The 21,613-nt window shown below is 40.0% G+C and overlaps 1 long non-coding RNA gene across 1 annotated transcript in view; it reads right to left on the bottom strand.

The window, feature by feature from the left end:
- LOC149322121 (uncharacterized) overlaps positions 1–21,613 on the bottom strand; it is a 241,442-nt gene that overhangs the window by 137,047 nt on the left and 82,782 nt on the right. The window contains exon 4 of the long non-coding RNA XR_016282107.1: positions 19,145–19,210. This is a non-coding gene — a long non-coding RNA (uncharacterized LOC149322121). The remainder of the gene's footprint in view (positions 1–19,144; positions 19,211–21,613) is intronic.

Below are 21,613 nucleotides of genomic sequence, written 5' to 3'. Positions count from 1 at the left end.
TAAACTTCCTCATCTACAGCACAAGAAACCAGAATGCTGCTGCCAAGGAAAGGCTTATCCCTTCGATCCATCTGGCATCAAACATTATTTTGCATTACCCTGCAGCATGTTGTAAAAAGTAACAAAGACCATCTCAATGAGAGTGAAAGTGCACTATCCCTGTCCCTGAGGTATGGCAGCACTGTAAACTAGAACCAGCATTGACAGTTTACATAATGATGAAAATCATTGCAAAATCTGGTGATGAAAATCCAACTCACCAGTGAACTGTAGAGTTCTTGGGCTCCCGGAAAGTAAAGATTGTCATCATCAGGTTTTATAATGATTTTCATCTTTATGAATACTTTAGAGCCATTAGTAAAAGGAGCACCATGATGCCCAAATTTTAGAGCCATGGTGCAAAAGGAATGGTGGATGGAGTTGACAATGCCTGCAGCAACACAGCTGGAACCAAAGCACCTTGATATATCTTCATGCCTGTAACCTGCTTGGTCACAAATGGAACAGGCAGGCAGCTGGTCTCAGTAATATACTGTTAATTTAAGGTTATAAAGACTATGAGATCCTAAGGATAGAAAACAGTGCCTGAAAGGCATTCCTCATTTCTATATAATTAATATACATACTGTGTATACCATACCACTATCTCTAGCTATAAATACAAATCAAATGGCCAGGAAGAGACACTAAACAGAAGCAACAGCGCACCAATCAATACTTCAGGTTTTCAAAAAAGACAAGGAGAGGGACCATAGAAGAGGCGGAAGGCAGCTGACTGGATTACAGGTTTGCATCTAGGCCATAAAAATATTGACTGCTGTCCGTGCAATTGAATTCTGACAGCTCCCATCTGAAGCCCGAAATCAAAATAGCTAATGAGTTGCTTGCTCTGCATCTGGTTCTCTTACCTATTCTCTGCTGAAAATGAAAAGAACAATATAACAGGGATAAATTTCTGATTTTGCTATTTATTATTTTAAAATGTACAAGCCAGCAACCTGCCAAGATGTCCAGGAAAATTAAGACTGTTAGACTTTGCTTGCCTGTATCCTAACAATGTACAGGGCAGGAAACCAAAATGAATTTCGCTTCCCACACTGGGTTAGGATCTCAGTTAAAATTCTCGACTTGTCGCTTCAGATGAGGAATCAGGTGAATGCAACGGTCAAGAGTGCCTGTTATCAGTTCCGGCTGATATGTCAGCTGCGCCCTTTCCTAGAACGGGGTGACCTTGAAACTGTAGTACATGCACTGGTAACCTCAAGACTTGATGTTTGCAATGCGCTCTACATGGGGCTACCCTTGTGCCTAGTCTGGAAACTTCAACTGGTACAGAATATGGCAGCCAGATTGGTTACAGGAACAACTAAGAGTGACCATATTACACCTATATTTAAATCACTCCACTGGCTGCCTATTTGTTTCCGGACACAGTACAAGGTGTTGGTTATTACCTTTAAAGCCCTCCATGGCTTGGGCCCAACCTACTTAAAGGATCACCTCCTTCCATATAATCCGCCCCGTACCCTTAGATCCTCTGGGAGGAATTTGTTGCAGTCCACAAAGACCAGATTGACGGCAACCTCCCAGAGGACTTTTTCCGGGATCGCTCCCACTTTATGGAATGGCCTGCCAGACGAGATCCGTCAAATTGCCAACCTAGAGAGCTTCAAGAAAGCTGTCAAGACAGATCTCTTCGGGCAGGCCTTCCCGGAATAGAACCCGGCCATGTAACGCTCCCCCCACAGACATATATAAGCGAAGACTCTGCCCACCATTATTTTATTATCGTATTATTGTTTTTAGATTTTATTGTTTGTAATTTTAATGGATAGAACTGTTTAATCCCTTTTTAAGGGGGGAATTGTATATATTGTATTTTTTAAAGGTTGTACTCTGCTTTCATTGTGGTAACAAAAAGCAGGATATAAATTAAAGTTTTATTATTATTATTATTTATTAATAAGTAATGGGTATAATTTAGGAGTGCCTAGAATTGGGTGACCATCACCCTCTTGAGTATCTGTACTAAAGAGGGGTGGGTGAGATCAGTGATCTCTTAATTAAGAGATAGATCTAAAAGGTTTAGCAAAGATTTTGTCAGAGTGGACTTGCTATCAGCTCACTGAAGGTGAGCATGTTTTCAAAGAGGCATTAAGGAGCAGACAGGCCCATTGGGTCAATTCTTGTTGAACATGTTTCATATGACCAAGAACATAGGCTTCACAACTGAAACTATTGGTTTTACAACTAAAATGGATTCAACAAATTACCCTAAAAGAACATCTGGTATTTTCACTGTTTCCAGTCTGGACTTCAAGTTGGAGTTGATGCATGTAATTTTATCTGCACATTGCTCACTAAACAAGTCAAGCAGGTTATTGATGGTTTTGAATTATCCCTCTAGAGTTCCATATGTGGAGCACAGAAGCCACAACTGAACTGGATCTGACACCATTCTTCTTACTTCTACTCCATAATTTATCTTTCTGTTTTCCATTTTGTTGTTGTTGTTGTTGCTATTGTCATTTTCCCATTGTTGCACTGATAAACTGTAAGTATCATTTCAGAATGTGGTGGTGTCTCCTTCTTTGGAGGTTTTTAAACTGGAGCTGGATGGCCATCTGCCAAGAATGCTTTGATCGTGCCTTCCTGCATGGCAGGGGATTGGACTGGATGGCCCTTGTGGCCTCTTCCAACTCTAGGATGCTTTGACTCTAGTAGCAGCACTAAGTGATAGGGAGTGGTTGCAGGAAACAAGAGCAGCAGCAGCACTTGGAAGGGACAGCCACATACTGCAGCTGATGACAGTCAATCCACAACCTCCTTAAGAACTTCAACATGGAGGAGTGGGGTTGGGAGGCCAAGTTGTACAATAAAGGAAATGCTCATTAGGAGAAGCTGGGAACTATAGTCCAAATTGCCTTATACAATATTTCCCAAGTCTAAACACAGCTTAACCAAGTCCACCCTTGCACATCTAGGATTAGTTACATAGACTTTGAAATAATAAGACTTTTAGCACCTTTTACTCTCTTTAAAAATTCACCACCAGGAGCCACACAAGGCAGTTATTCTCTAGCTGAGAATTAAAATATATCTGATGGGATCACACACTCTGACTTAGCAAGAGCAGACTGTGGGCTCGAGTTAATAATTAAAAACTCCCTGAGTTAATATTGCTTCATTACAAACACAGACCAACATAATTACAAAATACTGTCACTTTAAGTCCCATGCCATCAAGCAGCAAACAATTGCATATATGCCTTTACTCCTAGGAGCATGTTGTGTGTGTGTGTGTGTGTGTGTTCATGCAGTTACATGTTATTCATTACAAATGTGAAACTGATACAGAAGGCTACACCCCAAGGGAACAAAAGAGCTAAAAAAGGAGAACCAGAAAAAGTAACTTTGGGCAGGGACCCATAATTAGATGAGAAGACACTGACCATGAAAAATGTAATTTTGTAATGAATCCTTTATGTGCTGGGCTTTGCTTTGAGATTAGAAGTACATAATCAAATCAGGGCCAAAGTGAAGGCTGCCCTGAAGGAAAAACAGTTTGGAAGACAAATGCAATTATAATACAAATACATGCAGTGCTTTATAAGGTATATGGGAAAGTCTCAAGGAAAAACTGGGTGGTAAAATTTTATTTCGGGGGGGGGGGGGTGGATCTACCCGTGCTTAGTAAATCTGTCTTCCAATATTCTTGATCATCACAGACATACTCATTTGAACAGGACCTTGAAAGCTTACACATTTTTATCTGCCTCGCTTTATGTCTCCTTGTCTAATACCAGCTGCTAACAGTGTGATGTTGGAACGATGCTGAGCGCCCATTTATGCTGGTCTGAAACAAATATATTATTCCATATTCATGAAACTTCCAATCTCTTTGCAGAGTAAATTTGACATCTGATTGAGCTGAAAGTCTGGATCCTCAGTTAAGCCTTATAAAATTCAAAATATGGCATTTTCAGCATCTGAAAATATACCATGGTAATTGTCTGAATATTGAAATGTTAGGCAGCTTATATGAGTAAGAACAGAAACACAACCAGTGGCTAAAGTCTAGTGTGACTATAACCCTAAAGATTTAGTAGACATAGTTAGGAGACTTGTGGGGGGGGGGGGGGGAGTCTTTCAGATGTCACTTTTTTAGCATGGCAGTGTGAATCATTTCACTCACACATTCTGGATCCCTCCATATGGGACCATATCAATGCATATCTCTGCAAGTTCAGTTACTCACATGTGCAAGTATTTGAATAAAGTTGGAGTCAGTGATGCAGTCGGAACACAAACAAGGCATGCAGCATTTTATCCTGGGTCTATTGGGGTCTATTTGCATTGTTTATTCACATTACCAATGATGCAGATATTAAAAAAAAAAACCTTGGGGAAAACCCCAATATCAATTATCCTGAATTAAGTGGCTTTTTGACAGCTCCACCCCCTGAAAAAGAAAACTTAATTGGGTGCATTTGGAATGAGTGTGAACAACAAAGATTCAACCCAGATTCATCCTGGATTATTTTCACAGTTTGAATAACCTCTGGAAGCAGCCTGCATTTCCACATTCCCTAACAAGATTCTACCAACCAGCAGCTGTCATGTCCCAGAAGGGCCTCCTGCAGTTGTCACTTACCAGTGGGGAAAGAAGGGAAGAGTTAATTCAGACTATGGAAAATCAGCTGGTCTCAGCTTGGTCAGGAGAGAAGAGATGGTGGTGCAATCTGAAATGGAATATACTCAACTTTTCCTTTGTTGGGAGCTCAAAGAAGCCAGATCTTCATGGTTTGAATCCTCTCTCCTCCCTCCTCTCCCCTCCCCAACAGTACACAACAGCAACAGGGATCCTTCCTAAGGCTTGATGGCTTTTGGACAGGGGACAACACAAGTGAGCAACCCTCTGTGCCACATGCAAAAGGGGCTTACATGCACCTAAGCTGCATTTACACACATGGAAATCACTAACAGGATGCTGCCCCCTGGTCCTTTCTTTTCACAAAGTTCTCCTCCTATTCCCAGTTAGTGCTAATTATGGGCAGAATTATGTCTGCATCAATTGTAATCAGAGCTATCTTTAACCAGGGTTTACAGACCATTTTCTAAGCTTGGTTCCAAATCATGATCAACACTAACCCTAAAAGATTTAATACTCTTTTAACGAGGGGAGGGTACCAGGGATTTCTTATGTTCTGTATTTTAACTTGGTTAGCTGCCCTGATTGTTCTCAGAGGGGCGGGATACAAATAAATTTTATTATTATTATTATTATTATTATTATTAACTGACAGTAAACCCTAATACATATGGAGCTCTGGTGGCGCAGTGGTTAAATGCCTGTACTGCAGCCATTCACTCAAAACCACAAGGTTGTGAGTTCAAGACCAGCAAAAGGGCCCAAGCTCGACTCAGGCTTGCATCCTTCCGAGGTCACTAAAATGAGTACCCAGACTGTTGGGGGCAAATTAGCTTACTTGTTGTTCACCACTATGATCTTGGAATAGTGGTATATAAATAAAACAAATTATTAATTAATTAATTATATGATGGGGAGACCACCAATATTCTTCCATATTCTGCCCTGTTCTGCTCCCACCATGCCTGTAAATTAAACCCTCTGAATGATCATGGGTTTTGATAAGGCAGGAGTTCTGGCTACTTGTACTGGTTCAAACCTGGTCAAGTAGAAACTTCCTGGCGATCTACTCAACATGATGGGATTGGGGACACTGAGGGACAGGGCTGGCGTGTTGAGCCCCATCTCTCTTGCACATATTTTCTGTATCCTACTTAGGCATAACACAAAGGCTATTGTCATCACTCAAAGGGATAGAATATGTCCATTTGTAAGGGTGAAAGAAGGAGGAAGAAAGAGACAAGTCCTCAGCATGTCCCTAATTCCTTAAGAATGATTACGAAACTTCTGAAATCCAAAATAACATGGTGGTGATACTTTTATTAGGCGAACCACTAGCTTTCAAAGCATACTGGCCTTTTCATTAAAAATCATACGTAGAAAGAAAGGTGACTTTGCTGGAGTCTGAATCTTGCTTGTTTGTGATACTACAGAAAGAGAGAGAAAGAACCTGTGGAAACAAAAGTTTAGGTCCTGTCTCCCACCCAAAGCAAGTCTATGAAGTCCCTGGGGGGAAAGGCTATAAAAGAAGGCAATAAAATTTCTTTTCTCCATTTTGCAGCTATGAAGGTTCTCCCCTTGTGATTGTCCTTATCCTTTATGAAGCCATGCTGGAAACATTTAGTGTTACACATCTTCTGGCTATACAAGTGTTATTTTTAACCTACAAAGTCCAAAATTTAAATTACACCTTAAGTTAACATATTCCTTCTTGTGGTCTTGGATGAGTATTCTCTCAGGCCAGCAACACTTGTAAGTACACATGTAGAGTGATTTAGATTTACATGTAGAGTCGCATATGTGGGGCCATTGCACATTAAAGTTCACAGAGTAGTATGTGAATGTGCATTGCCTTTATGCATTGCCTTTGTGCAATCTGCATTGCGGTTACACAGTAGGTTCTCAGCCATGTGCATTGACTCTTGAGCCACACACATTGCACAATGTAAGCATTCAATATAGAGGCAGTGTAATGTAAGTTCACCAGCAGATATTTACACTGTGCTGAAATAATGTAGGATCTTAACCTGATGCTCAGCAATTTGCCCCATGTAGCCTCATGGGGGGAATAATAATCACTGATTTATATCACAAAATTGTTGTCAGGCAATTATGTATTGGAAGGGCTTTGACTACACAAGAAAAAATATACATTCTATAATTATTAACTACTGAAATCTCATACTTTAAAATGAATATGTGTATTTGCAATGTTTGGTTGGCAAAATATTCCATTACCAGAGCCAATTTGACAGTTTAACAAACAAGTGAAATACTTTTTTGTCTTCCAGTTAGCTCTAGCTCTTCCTTTCCATTTACAATAATTCCAGTTGCTTGCCTTTCTTCACTACTTCCATACAATGAGTTCCTCAAAGCAGTTTACTGCATTTCAGATCAAGAGAGAGATTCAGAAAGCAGATATCAGCCTCATCTGTAATTCCAAACACCCTGTCAAGAACAAATGTTTGAAAAGACATCTATCTTCCTGCTAATGTATATATGTTGTGAATCTATTAGAGGGCAAGAGAGAGAGAACACCTTAACATTCTGAAAGATACTTGCAGGCATCTGCCCATGGAACAACTCTGGAATATAACTTCAAGGGCTCTCCTCTTCCTTTTTATCAGTGGTAAAAAAAAGTCACCACTGGAAAAAAGGAACATGCTGGTGATTCTTTGCAGCATGGAAAATGGGGATTAAAAGGGGGGAAAAACAACAACCCCCCCCCCCCATCAGAGAGCCATATTTTTAACTGATCTTGTGCTTGCTTCTGTTTCATAAGATTTATTCCCTCATTAATCACTGGCCTCCCTTCATCCATGTTAAATATAAAAATGATTAGGAAAGATCCCCATCATGGTTAAAAAAATAATTAGCTGCTACATCATGTTGCACACATTCAGACAGAAAGGAGTGATTAAATTAGGAATATTAAAACCCCATTAATCTGTGCTCAACTTAAGCTCTGCTTGTTCATCTCACTATGGCACTTATTATTTCTGACACTGAAAGATATTTGAATTACTAGCTGAAACAAGGTCACTATCAGAAAGATGTCAGGTCAGCAATTAGTCAAAGGTGAGAGAAGCTCCCCGAACTGAGTCATGCTTGACATTCCACAAATGTGTCAAGATTTCCTCACTTCTCAATGTCATTTGGGTGAGCAGGTCACTTGGAGAAACCTCAGATCATCCAGATAACAATGCAATCTGGTTATTAGAGAGCTGCATTTGACACTGGTTGACAAAGTCTATGTGTGCATACACTATTCAAGACAAATCTCATTGCAGCTCAAGCTCAGTATGGCTGGCACAAGAACCTTTGGGAATAGTGTGCATGGGCACCTCCAGATATGACAAGCACTGATTATTCTTCATAGCAAATTTCTAAAGTACCATGGTACATGGGGGCTATGGCTCTGTTTTTCAATAGAACCCCAACCAAGCACTATACATATGCAAGTATACTAGAAGTGGGAAATACCAATAAACATAACGGTGATCTAAGATATTTTGCTTCATGAGACCGAGCCCCTTCCCACTCCCATCAATGTGTATAGGATCCTAGACCAAAAATGGCAACCCCCCCCCCCAAACAAATCTTGCATAAAATACCCATGAAAGGGTTGCCTTATGGTTGTCATACGTCAGAAACAACTTGATGGCAACATCATTGGTAAATAGTAAGAATATGTTAAGCAAGAGGGGGCAACCTGCATTCTGTTTTAGTACATATAACAGGGGAAAAAAACCATACAAAATATGGAGCCCTGGTGGCGCAGTGGGTAAATGCCTGTACTGCAGCCATTCACAACCACAAGGTTGTGAGTTCAAGACCAGCAAAAGGGCCCAAGCTCGACTCAGGCTTGCATCCTTCCGAGGTCGCTAAAATGAGTACCCAGACTGTTGGGGGCAAATTAGCTTACTTGCTAATTAGCTTACTTGATGTTCACCGCTATGATCTTTGGAATAGCGGTATATAAATAAAACAAATTATTATTATTATACAAAATATGTATATTATGGGACAGTGTGCACCAAAGGCATTATATCAGGGAGAATCATTTGCCCAAAATATATACATTAGTTCACTGAAAATATGACTATTAGGATAATTGCTCATGTACATTCTTTATCAGACTTTGAGTGGGGAAACTGCAAACTAACACAGAAAGTGGATGGAATGAACTTGATGTGTGTGTGGGGGTGTGTGTGTGCAATTGATTGGAATCCTCCATTTCTATAACTGAAATGCTATAGCACATTCTTAGGCACAGTCTCAGTTTTAAGTATCTCTACTCAGCCATGAGGCTCACTGACTGCCCTTGGGCTCGGTTGCTAAATCTCTATCGAACTTACCTCAAGGGGTCTTATGAGGATAAAATGGGGTGATGATGCAGACAGAATCACCACTTTGAGCTGCCTGGGCAGGATGTAAAAATAAAGTATTGATATATTCCAAGCTTGTGACAAAGTCATCAGACACATGTTGGTGTCTGTGGACCAGCACAGCATGCCAGAAATGCCAAAAATGAATACTAGGAACATGTTTTTTTCTGAACAGTGGCAGGAACTGTGCACACACCCTGGACTCACCAATCCCTCACCTGTGAGATGTCGATGTCTTAAAAACTGAGAATTACCATACATACTCATGTACAAGTTGACCGCATGTATAAGTCAAGGGCAGATTTTGGGTCCAAAATTATGGATGTTGATATGATGGATATGTAGTGTATAAAGCTGAGGATCAGATAACAAAAGACAAAGCAAAGGAAAATGATGCCAAAGAACTTACAAAATTCTGGCAGGTAAAACTGTTTCCACTCACCCTAAAGGCTGCATGGATCATGGATGAGGAATGAACTATAGTAAATGGTGGCTGTGTGATATGTATGGGAAGCAAAAGCAGGGCTAAGAAAATATGCACATGTCAAAGAGGATGAAAAGGTAACTGTTATCAAAAGTAACCATCCCATTCTTTGAGTAGAGTAGTCAAAGGCAAGGGCTTAGTCCATCCCAGGAAAACCAGAAAGAAACATAGACCCGCCCCTATCCACTCAACACTATCAATAAAAATGCCATATTTGAACTATGGGGGGGGGGGAATTGTAAAAGTCAGAAAAGAGGCAGGAGAGGGGCTTCCCATGAGTACCTTGCTGGTCATCTTCATGGATGGGTCAGTCTCCGTTTGTTTCCTTGCAACATCTACATGTCGTGAAGGCATCTTTGGTAAGTGAGTATACATACTTGTTCCCTTGATTAACAGCCATGGACATGCAAAATGCTCCCTTGGGGGGATAGGCTTCCAGTCAGGAGACCAACTTTTCAAGCTATTTATTGGAAGGCCTGCATTCCTGAAATTGTAACTTCCCACTTACCTCAGCATAATGCACAACCCAGCCGGGTGCTACAATCTTTCTTGCTTGCCCCCCTCTCCCTCCCTTCACTTCCTTAAAATCTATTCCAAGTGACTGACATTTGCTGAGTGTATTTATGCAGCCTTTTCTAATCCCTTCAGAATATTAAGACTGCATTACTTTGTCTTTGGTTACATTAACTTCAATTTTCCTTATGAGTAAGTATTTGGTGAAAAATTAATATACTGAAGTTGAAAAGAATCTTATGATGGGAAAAGACTAATTTCATCTTGTGGCTGCTCAGATACCAGAGTACACTGGGGTTAATGTAATTAACTTACAATTTTAGCCTGGGTTGTGTACATACACTGAATCTCCCGGCTGGAAACAAGATTAGATTTTATTACACTATATATCCTGGTTATCTTCACCATGCCTCCGATATTACTTCCCTCAATGACTTCAAGGCTCTTTGCTGCAATGAAAATGCAGAACCATCTGGTACTGAGCCCATGCAGTTTATTTAAGGATTTAATTAAGTGCTCTAAATGGAGAGCTTCTCCGAATTAACATTTTAAATGTGACTTATTGCAGGTTTAATATTGTCTTAATGCCAACCTGGGAAACTCCGTAGCCAAGTTGTTGACGTTTAAATTGAATTCATTTGGGTGGCTCCAGGGGGACTCATTAATTAATCTAAACAACTAATGGGGATTGGTTCTGACTTCTGATGAAGATTATTTACAGAGACAATTTGCTGTGAATAAAGAGTCACAGTAGGCATATGTTTAATTGAATTTAAAAAAAAGAAAAGAAGGGGGACATCCCATTGTACTTAATATCAGGAATGCATTTTAAGAGTAGGCTTTGAAATGCCATGAAAGGAAGGTTGGTTGGAAACTTCCTCACTGAATGTTAATAACAAATGGAATGGGTAATTACATTTGCCTGTGTAATCCACAGCTTGTAAGGGGACAACAGGTCTGTCTAGTTAATAGCTTAAGGAGAAAGAATTATATCCTACAGGCAACTTTGGATAGTATTAAGCAATATATCTGACTTTGTTTCTTTTTCTTCTTTTTTTTAAGTTATAGTCACAAAGCATGAGGCTGAAAGTCATCTAAGTGAAAGTTCTTATTCTGGACCACCATTCATCTTGCCATTCATTCTGTCCTTCCCATGTACTTCCTGCTGTCTAAGCTTCAGGGAGTAGAACTGTGCCTTCTCAGCAGTAGCACCAACACTGGGTATATCGGTCCCTTAGGGAAGTTCACTCTGCTTCCTTGATGCCAGGCCCTTTAATGCCAGGCTAGAACAGTTTCCGAACAGAGAGCCAGCATGGTGTAATGTTTTGGTTGTTGCAACTAGGACTCTTGAGACCAGAGTTCAAAACTCCACTCAGCCATGGAAACTCACTGGGTGACTTTGGGAAAGTCACACTCTCTTAGCCTCAGAAGAAGACAAAACCAAACCCCTCTGAACATTTTTTGCCAAGAAAACCTCTTGATAAGTTCCCCATAGGGTCTCCATATGCCAGAAATGATTTAAAGGTACATAACATATAACAAATTAAGTAAAACAGAGCCAGCATGGTGTAATGGTTTGAGTGTTGGACTCTGGTTTCAATTCTCCATTCAAGCATAAAAATCCACTGGGTGACTTTGGGCAACTCACACTTTCTCAGCCTCTGAGGATGGCAATGGCAAACCTCCTCTGAAGAAATTTGCCTAGAAAACTTGCCTATGATAGATTCACCTTAGTGTTGCTAGGAGTAAAAAATGATTTGAAGGCACACAGCAACAACAAGGGTGCAGTTAAAGCATTTTTTTCCTGTGAATTTTTTTTTAAACTTGTCTGAACTGTAAAACTGCTGAATCAGTTACTGGAAAATGAACCAGGAAGGGGCTGGTCCAACCCTGGAAAAGTGTAATATAATTTGGGTGTGGCCACTGGCTCTCATTCCTCACCAGTATAGCATCTGTAATAGTTGGGAAACAGAAAACAGCAACAGCCAGTGCAAAACAAGATTTAACACCATCTATTTTTGTTTTCTTTTTGATCATATATGTTTTAATTGGTTTTGTTTATTGATTTTCATAGTTTAATTCTATTTTTAACTTTATACTTTGTGATTTTTTAGCTATGTTTAACTGTTGTAAACTGCCTTTCTATATATAGTTAGGAAAGCTGGACAGTGAAGAAAGCAGATAGAAAGAGAATTAACTCATTTGAAATGTTGCTGGAGAAGAGCCCTGCAGACAGTAAAGACTGTTAAAAAGACAAATGGATGGTTCCTAGGGAAAATCAGGTCTGAACTCTCCCTAGAAGTCAAGATGGCTAAACTGAGGCTGTTGTAGTACTTTGGCCATATCATGAAAAGATTCACTAGAAAATAAAGTGATGCTTGGCAGGGTAGAAGGCAATAAGAAAAGAGGAAGACTGCAATGCAGATAGATAGACTCAATCAGGGAAGCCACAGCCCTTAGTTTGCAAGACTTGAGCAGAGTGACTTGGAGGTTTCTCATTTATAGGATCACCATAAGTGAAATCAACTTGACAGCAGCTAACAACATGCAACTAAAGTTGTCTTGAATCCCAAACTGGGGAAAAGGTAAGACATTAATAAGCATAAGCATAACCATAATTGTAAGACATTGTAGATTAATGTTAGTTTTGTAGGAGTTACTTTGTGTAGAACTGTATGTTTAATGCTGGGATGTTTTATTCTTTTTTTAAACTGACCAGTGAATTGGAGTAATAATAATAATAACAATAATAGTAATAATAAAATGTATTTCTACCCCACCTCTTCAACAAGATTGAGGCAGCTTACATCAATAAAATCCACACAATACAATAAAATAAAATCCCACAATCCCCTCCCTCCTTAACCCCAAATCAACAACAATAAGTACAAACATAACAATAACTATAATAAAATACAATTAAAATCATTAAAATGATTACTAAAACAAGAAATAGGACAGTCAATGGCATAGTCAATAGGATGAGTAATCAAGGCTAAGTATAAGTCATATGGAGTGGAAGGAAAGAGGTGTTACAGAAAGATGTACTTCAAAATAATTGAAGCCCTGGAGAATGGACTGAGTATTTGGTGGGAAAGAGAACCTGTTAACTGTCCAATGAAAATTCTTTTCTTCTCTGTCTGGTTCACCAGGCATTTAATTCCCAGGTGTTCAGCTTACTTATTTTCTACCCTTCCTAGTGAAAGAAATTCTCATGATGCTAAGATGCCTCACACTTGCCATACAGCTGAATTTGGAGGTTAAATGGTGGTCAGTAATCCCTTCTGTTGTTCTGTTTTCCTTCATTTGCCCCAGTACAGGCAAGCTCTTTTTTTCTGAATGGACTGTACATTTGAGACAGTTCTGATGGCCACATTCTGGGCTGTTTCATCATCCATGGAATCAGATGGGACAAGTTTCCTGTCCTGGGCTCCCAGTCCCATTGTTATTATTGAGCTATACAGACCGCCCCAAAGAGGTGGTCTACAGCTGCCCCATTACTGGCCAGATTGGTGCCGCGGGAAGCAAATGCCACAGCCCCGATCTGTCCTTTAGAGAGCACAAAAAGGAGCCTCAAAAAAGGCTCCTTTTTGTGTCCTCTAAAGGGTGTCACAGCCATGGCGGTGCAGCTTTGTGACACCCTTTTTGTGCTGCATCATCAAGATGCAGCGCCAGGGCCGCGCCATGATGCCACACACCATCCAGAAGGATGCACAGCATCATGGTGTGAAGGGGTGGAACCATGGCATCCAGCACGTGGACACTGTACCGTGGCTCCACCTACAGACCAGCACAAAGTACCAGTCTGTATTGCCCCAGTGCTTTCGGCTGCTTCAGTCTTCAGGAAAAGCAACCTTCCAGTGACAAAGAAGGAATGGGATGGTATGCCATGGTGTTGAAAGTTGGGAGGTGAAAGGATTCTGTTTTGGTCCAGGAATATTTTTAAAAGGATTTTTTTTTTTTTTTTTTTTGAGCTGAGAAGAGGTATGTGATTTTTATTTGTGTGCACAACATGTGCTTCTGTTTCATATCTCTGTGGTTTCCTCATGTGTGCACATGGTTTGATACTTAAAAGTTGCATATCATGAAATTTAGAATGGTAAGAATCTAAGGAAACCAGAAGAGCGTGAAGTCAAAGGCTTTCATGGCCGGCATCCATGGGGTTTTTTTTTGTGTTTTTCAGGCTATGTGGCCATGTTGTAGAAAATTTTCTTCCTGACGTTTCACCAGCATCTATGGCTGGCATCTTCAGAGAATGCTTTGCCTGAAAAAAGTTGGGTGTATATATACTGTGTGAGACTGGGAATGCAGGAGTGATTTGCATGTGTATTGTTCTGTGTTGATGGCTGGCCTCAGGCTGGGAGGCTAATGCAAACGAGGATTAATGTCTGCTAATTGGTGATCATTATCTGCTGGGAAAGCCCCTGACTCTGAATGGTTTCCTGTTTGCATTTGCTGAGTCCTTATTTTGCTATTCCTCAGGACTGGTAGCCAAATTTTGTTCACTTTAAGGGTTTCTTCTTTCTGGTTGAAATTATCCAGATTTTTGTGGACTTCAATGGCTTCCCTGTGCATCCTGACATGGTAGTGGTTGGCATGGTCCAGAATTTCAGTGTTTTCAAACAGTATTTTATGCCCAGGATGGTTTGTGGCATGTTCTGCTACTGCTGATTTTTCTGGCTGGCCCAGTCTGCAGTGTCTCTCATGTTCCTTGATTCTTATTTGCACACTGCGTTTGGTGGTCCCTATGTAGACTTGTCCGCAGCTGCATGGCATGCAGTAAACTCCTGTGGCTGTGAGAGGGTCTCTCTGGTCCTTGGCTGAGTGAAGCATTTGCTGGATTTTCTTCGTCAGTTTGTAAACCATTTGCAGGTTATGCTTCCTCACCACTTTGCCTATTCTGTCTGTGACTCCTTTGGTGTATGGTAAAAATACCTTCCCATTGGGTGGCTGCTTGTCTTCACTTCTCTGGGTTTTCCTGGGCCTTGCAGCCCTTCTGATGTCTGAGCTGGAATAACCATGAGTCTCACAGCTGCAGGAGTTTACTGCATACCATGCAGCTGCGGACAAGTCTACATAGGGACCACCAAACGTAGTGTGCAAACAAGAATCAAGGAACACGAGAGACACTGCAGACTGAGCCATCCAGAAAAATCAGCAGTAGCAGAACATGCCACAAACCATCCTGGGCAAAAAATACTGTTTGAAAACACTGAAATTCTGGACCATGCCAACCACTACCATGTCAGGATGCATAGGGAAGCCATTGAAATCCACAAACATCTGGATAATTTCAACCGGAAAGAAGAAACCCTTAAAGTGAGCAAAATTTGGCTACCAGTCCTGAGAAATAGCAAAATAAGGACTCAGCAAATGCAAATGCAGAGTCAGGGGCTTTCCCAGCAGATAATGATCATCAATTAGCAGACATTAATCCTCTTTTGCATTACCCTCCCAGCCTGAGGCTGGCCATCAGCACAGAACAAAACACATGCAAATCACTCCTGCATTCCCAGGCTCACACGGTATATATATACCCAACTTTTTCCAGGCAAAGCATTCTCTGAAGATGCCAGCCACAGATGCTGGTGAAACTTCAGGAAGAAAATTTTCTACAACGTGGCCACATAGCCCAAAAAACCCACAAAAAAACAAACAAGAAGAGCCTTGTTGAATCAGATCAAAGGTCTATCTAGTTCAGTATTTTGTTCCTTTTATAGCCAACCAGTTACCCTGAAAGTAAGAAATGAATGTAATAACACCTCCTCCCCTTTTTACACACATATACATACACACTTCTAAATTTAGCTACTTATCCTAGTTAATGCTATTGGGTGTCAGTTCCCTCATGCTTAAGGTTCATTAGTGGAAGCTTCTCCAGTAGATACAATCCTGACATTAAGATTGTGTTGAAAGTAATTCTACCAAAAGGAGAAAGTCATTACAGGACAGCAAATGCTTCAGTATCCTAGCTATTTTTATTATCATGGCTACTACAATAATTTCTGAATTAAAAAGAATAAAAATACCTAAATATCATAACAAAGCTTAGAAAAAACTGGCTGAAAATACAACTCATCTAAGATTGCAGAACACATGTTTGGGGAGTATTTTTAAAAAAATTTATTTGCAGTAACTTCTAAAAAGGCGATAAAACAGGGATGGGAATCATGCAGTTCACTGTTTAAATTATATTTGTCCATTTGCCCAGTCCAAAGGCCAGGACTGGGTCTCCATTTGGACACACAAATATTATTTTAAAAATGCCTTGTACAGTGGACCCTTGTTATACGCAGGGGTTTGGTTGCAAGATCCCCCGTGTATAACAAAATCCGTGGATTCTCAAGTCCCATTAAATATAATGACATAGCAAAATGGTGTCCCTTATAAAAAACGGAAAATCAAGGTTTGATATTTGAAATTTATACTTTTTTTGAACATTTTCAAACCATGGATGCTTGAATCCATGTATAAAATATCAGTGTATAAGAAGGGCCGACTGTAGTTGTGTGAACTTTACAGTGCCATGGCAGAGCTTCTCTGCTCCCAGCAGGTCCTCCATGAATATCTAGAGAGGGAACAAATCTTCAACAGTTTCTCTTAGCACAAAGTAATCAGCCCACCCGCCCTCCAGTTGAAATGCACTGATATCCCCAGGGACATAACAGCTCTTTGTGGTTATTAGAGAACACACACACCATCCCACTAAAAAACAACATCTAAAAAGCAATCAGTTTGAAGTCTGAGAACAAAATATCATGGGAATTTGTCCAACCAATTCTCAGAGGCAGATTTTCAGCAATACTTGTATCAGATACCAGCTGATTTCCAGGATTTGTTCTGTGATACCGACTTTAAATTCTGGTCTGTTGCTTCCAACCCAACAAAAAGCCCTGTGGCAACTTAGAGCCTAGCCTTAAGTATATGATGGCATATTTCGGCTGGAACTTGCTTTAACTGGTGCAGTATTGAGTGCTCTTACCTTTTGGCCACTTTCCTACAACATAGCAGGAAATATGCCTAAAGCCTCAAACATCAAAATTTGCTGTATGTTTTTAAAAATTAACTGTATTTCTATCAAAAGCAGGTAGTAGAACTTCCAAATCAGCACTTCTCCCCCAAAGGCTGCCCATAGACTGCATATGAAAGCACAGAAGAAGTAATAGAGAACATACTCAGACAATAACCATATATAGTTCAGGCTGCTGTATTTATACAAGGGACATCATTTTACTAAGCCATCTATATGCCTACTATAACAATCTACAGATTGTTATGGATAATTTGGTGTTATAATATTTATAATATTATAAATATAATAATATTTTAATGCAGTATGCTTTCTAATACTAAGAAATACCAATCAATACAAAAGAGGATTAACGCATCTTGGTCCCTTCAATGGCTATGCCTTTTGAGATGCCATGCTACCATTGCTGAAGCCCTGGAGGTCTTTGTTTTGCTAATGTGTATGAATCTGCAAGAACCTAGAAGAACAGAGGAAGATAGGGAGTCTTGGAGAGGTCTCATCCACAGGGTTGCCTCATTGACTTGAGGTGGTTAACAGCAACAAAATCCATGTAGGAGCAAGCAGAAATTACCTTTGTTTTATTAGCAAGAAATGCAACATGCTTCTGGTACCATCTACACTTCAGGCTGTGCTAAGAGTATTCTGGCCTCAAACTCTCCCTGGATTCTTCCCTTACCTCCTCTGTTCTCACAGTGAACAAAGGGTTGCTGAATTCCCTCCTGGCACCCATTCATCTCCTTGTGCTGCTGCTGAGGTCAGAACAAGGTGCCCAACCATGCTATTGATGCTGGGCACGTTGTTCTGACTTCAAAGTAACTCACACTGCAATGGCAACACTGGGAATCTGTGAGGGACCATATGGGAAGGCAGTTGCTCATCACCACTGTGGAGAGAGCAGGTAATGGTGGGAAACCCACAGCAAAAGGTTAGCTTTTTAAAATGAGGGTTAAGGGGAGAAAAGGCTGAATTAGGTGCAAACATCATGAAAAAAGTCTGTGCCCAATTCAGGGTTTTGGCCCTGTATCATGTAAACAGGATGAAATAGCAATAGCAGCTACATTTATATACCACTTCATACCACCTAAGCAGTCTCTAAGCGGTTTACAACTGTAAGCTAATTCATTTTAGCAACCTCAGAAGGATGCAAGCCTGAGACAATGAGCCCAGTGGAAATTTGAGCTAAATAACCCATGCAGACTAGCCCTCTGAGGCCATTGTACAATGTGGGTATATAACTGGATGGCTCCAGTTAGGAAACTGAAAAGGACAGTCTTATGAAAACTGAAGAAGTTTGCAAAACTGAGGAAGGAATTGAAGAGGTGTCAGGGAAAGAGACATAGCTATAACTCAGAAAATGAGGACATTGCCACCGTCAAATAAAAATTCTACCTCCCTATGAAAGCTTCAGTGCTCAAATTTTGAACATTGTCAATAGTGAGACACCAAAAAACTACTCACCTAGAACTATGAATTTCCCAGAACCTGGGAGAACCTCCAGAACAAAGGTTTGGATGGCACGGAGGGTGAGAAGGGGATGGAGGGAAGTGTTTGTTGTTTGCTTGTGGTAGTTTGTGTTTTTGCACATTCTGTACGGAGAAAGAAATTGCCTCTTCCTCAGTCTTCTGACAGAGTTTCATTCACCAGCCTAAGTTCCACTTGGATCCTGACATTCAATTCCTGAAATCATTTAGTTCTGCCAAGGCTCAACAAAATTATTTTCAAGGATAAAACTTGTAATAGTTCCCCTTCTAGAACATGATCACTGTTGTTTCTATGCACTGCACACAAGTACACTGTTCTTCAAACCCGCCGCATTTATGCACATAACCTCTCCCCACCATTTCAAGGAAATTATGCAGCCTTAATTAGCATGCTATGAGTTAAGGAAATCCCATCATAAAAAGATCAAAAGGGTGTTTTTTTTCTCTCCAGGACATCTTGATAATTCCTATGGGTCTGCCTGTTACTTATACACCATGTAAGACATAACTGGGGAAAGGAGCTTTGATTTTAAAAATAAGCATATTTACTGAATGATGCAACAATTAAATGATGCAGTATAAAATGTAAAGACTAACCTTTTTGTTCTCAAAGAGCTCATCATTTTCTTTGGCTTGAAATTCACAAGTGGCTGTTTCCATGTCCTAGGAAACAGAAAGAATGCATGTTATTGTCAAGTATTAAAAATCCAGGTAATTGAGCTGTTGTTGTGTGCTAATCAGAAAGCTATTTGCTATTTTAGTCTTTTGTGAAGAGATCAAAAGCTGTCACATTTCCAATTATCAATCATGTGCCTGATGCCAATCAGACACATTTATACCTTTTAAAAGGGGAGGGAGCAGCACTAGATTCTCTAGGAAAGTGTGTTGAAAACAATTGTGGAATAAATTTTCCTTTTAAGGGTCTCATGCTGGAAGAAAGATGAAATGTTAAATAAATATGAACTAAATAAAATGAAAATGAAAAATTGTGTTTTCTTTTTGCTCAAAGAATTTCATAAAACATCACAGCAATTCCCTCCAACCATCATGGTTTAATAAGAACAGCACAGATTCATCCTCTGTCACCCACCCCTTTTCAGCTGCTTTTAAAATGTCACAGTTTTGCTATCTTCTTCCCATTTTTTCCCATGTCCCCAGCTTACTCCAATTGCTGCAAACTGAGGTCAGAGTGCACAAGTAGCTAAGCAGAAGGGAATAGAGAGGAATGGGTGCAATCTTGTCCTTCCCAGTAGGCTCAGGGAAAAGCAAACTGCTGCAGCCTCTCCTAGCTTGTCTGCTCTTCCTCATTAATAATTTTGACCATCTTAACCATACTCTGATGTTACTTGGTTACATGTGTCTGTTTTCATCTGTGAAATATTGGAAGTTATGCAGTCTATTATGGAGACTAATATTATCCTCCTCCAGTGGAGAAGACTGGTTAAACCATATATTAAGTTCAATTCAGGCTTAAAGCATGATGAGACTTTCTTCTCCCCACCTCTTGCAAACCTAAGTGTCACCTGAAAACCCACTTTGGAGGGTTTCCTAGCTCCCCAGAACAGTTTCTGAGGTCGTACCATGGAGGCTTAAGTGAAGGGTTGCCTCCTTCTTGATTTCATTGAAACAATCAGTTGTGCCAGCAGAACAACTTTATGAGACCCTACCCTGGACTTAAAGTTTTGAACGGATAACCTCCTACCTCAGAATGTATGCACTTAAATAAATAGAGGGTGAGACAGCTGCCCACCACACCTTTTGCCACAGATCATCTGATACCTGGTGCTACCTGTGGAAAGATCCAGATAATTTGAGCTACATTGGTATTCCTTCCTGTACGTATGTTCTTAAAATGCACATTTGTTATTTCTAAGTTGCCTGGGAATTATTTAAGTTCTGAAAAGCAGATATAAAGAATTACAATAAATAAATAAATAAATAAATAAATAAGGAATAATCGCAGCATATGAATCTCATCTGTACAGCACTTCTGTAAAGATCACCTTAATCAGCATTTTGAAGATGGGCATAACAGCCTGAGATATAAATTTCAAAAGTGTACCTTTCATTATAGGTCATAATGAAATTGTTATACATAGGTGTATAACAATTTCAGCAATATACTAAAGATAAGATAATTTAAACAGCCATCACAAAAGCTCCACATAATAACTGGAAACTGCTGATAATCAGGAGACAATTAATGAATGGGGTTGTCTTTGTGTGACTGGGTAATTTCGTGTGTGTGTGTGTGTGTGTGTGTGTGTGTGTTTTCTTAAATAATCTGTATTCAAAACCTAGACATTGCAGTTCTCCAATTATAGTAACATATTTTCTGGTTAAACACATGCAGGTTCTTGTTTTGCTTTAGTTGAGAGGCACTAAAGCTGCATATTTATACTTGTTCCCCATCTCTAGATATCATCTGAATGCTATTTGCACAGGTAACAGCACTATAGTAACACTCAGAAGACCGTGCAAATGTCAGCCTCATGGCAGAACCAAATAGAGAAAGCAACCTCTGATCCAGCACATCCACAGCTATCCCAGAGCTTCCTGTTGGTGTTTTACAGGAGCCACAGTTTACAGGGCATCTAACCACAAATATGCTGGGTAGGAGTTGTTGGTTTTGTTTTTTTAATCTAGGCATTGTTATATTCATAGCCTTTCCTTTTCCCCAAAGGAATTCAAGATGAAATACAATGAGATTATCACACTGTATTTTTATTTTTATTAGTATTACAAAACATTTTTATTGTCCATTAACAATACATTCTCCGATCAGCATACAGCCTTTTTAAAGCATTAAATGTAAAAATAGCAACAGGAACATGGCATTAAGAAATCAGATTAAAACAACAGAATAAAATCAGCAACAGTATTGGCCATGTTCTAAAAGGTACAAGAACATTTCTTTAAAAAAAATGAAGCTGGGGACAATTAAAAAGGGTTTCCTCTGAAAATGACAAGACCAGAACATCAGGGCCAACCAAGTCTATGTGGGGAGGATTTCCCAGCATTAGTGTATCACCACTGGAAAGATCCTCTCCCTGGAAGCCATCCTCC

This window comes from Sceloporus occidentalis, unplaced genomic scaffold (genome assembly GCF_023333645.1).
Source record: "Sceloporus occidentalis isolate IW3139 unplaced genomic scaffold, rSceOcc1.0.p SCAF_1, whole genome shotgun sequence".
NCBI lineage: Eukaryota > Metazoa > Chordata > Lepidosauria > Squamata > Phrynosomatidae > Sceloporus > Sceloporus occidentalis.
Note: the sequence above shows the minus strand (reverse complement) of the source record. Positions and strands in the feature narration are given on the sequence as shown.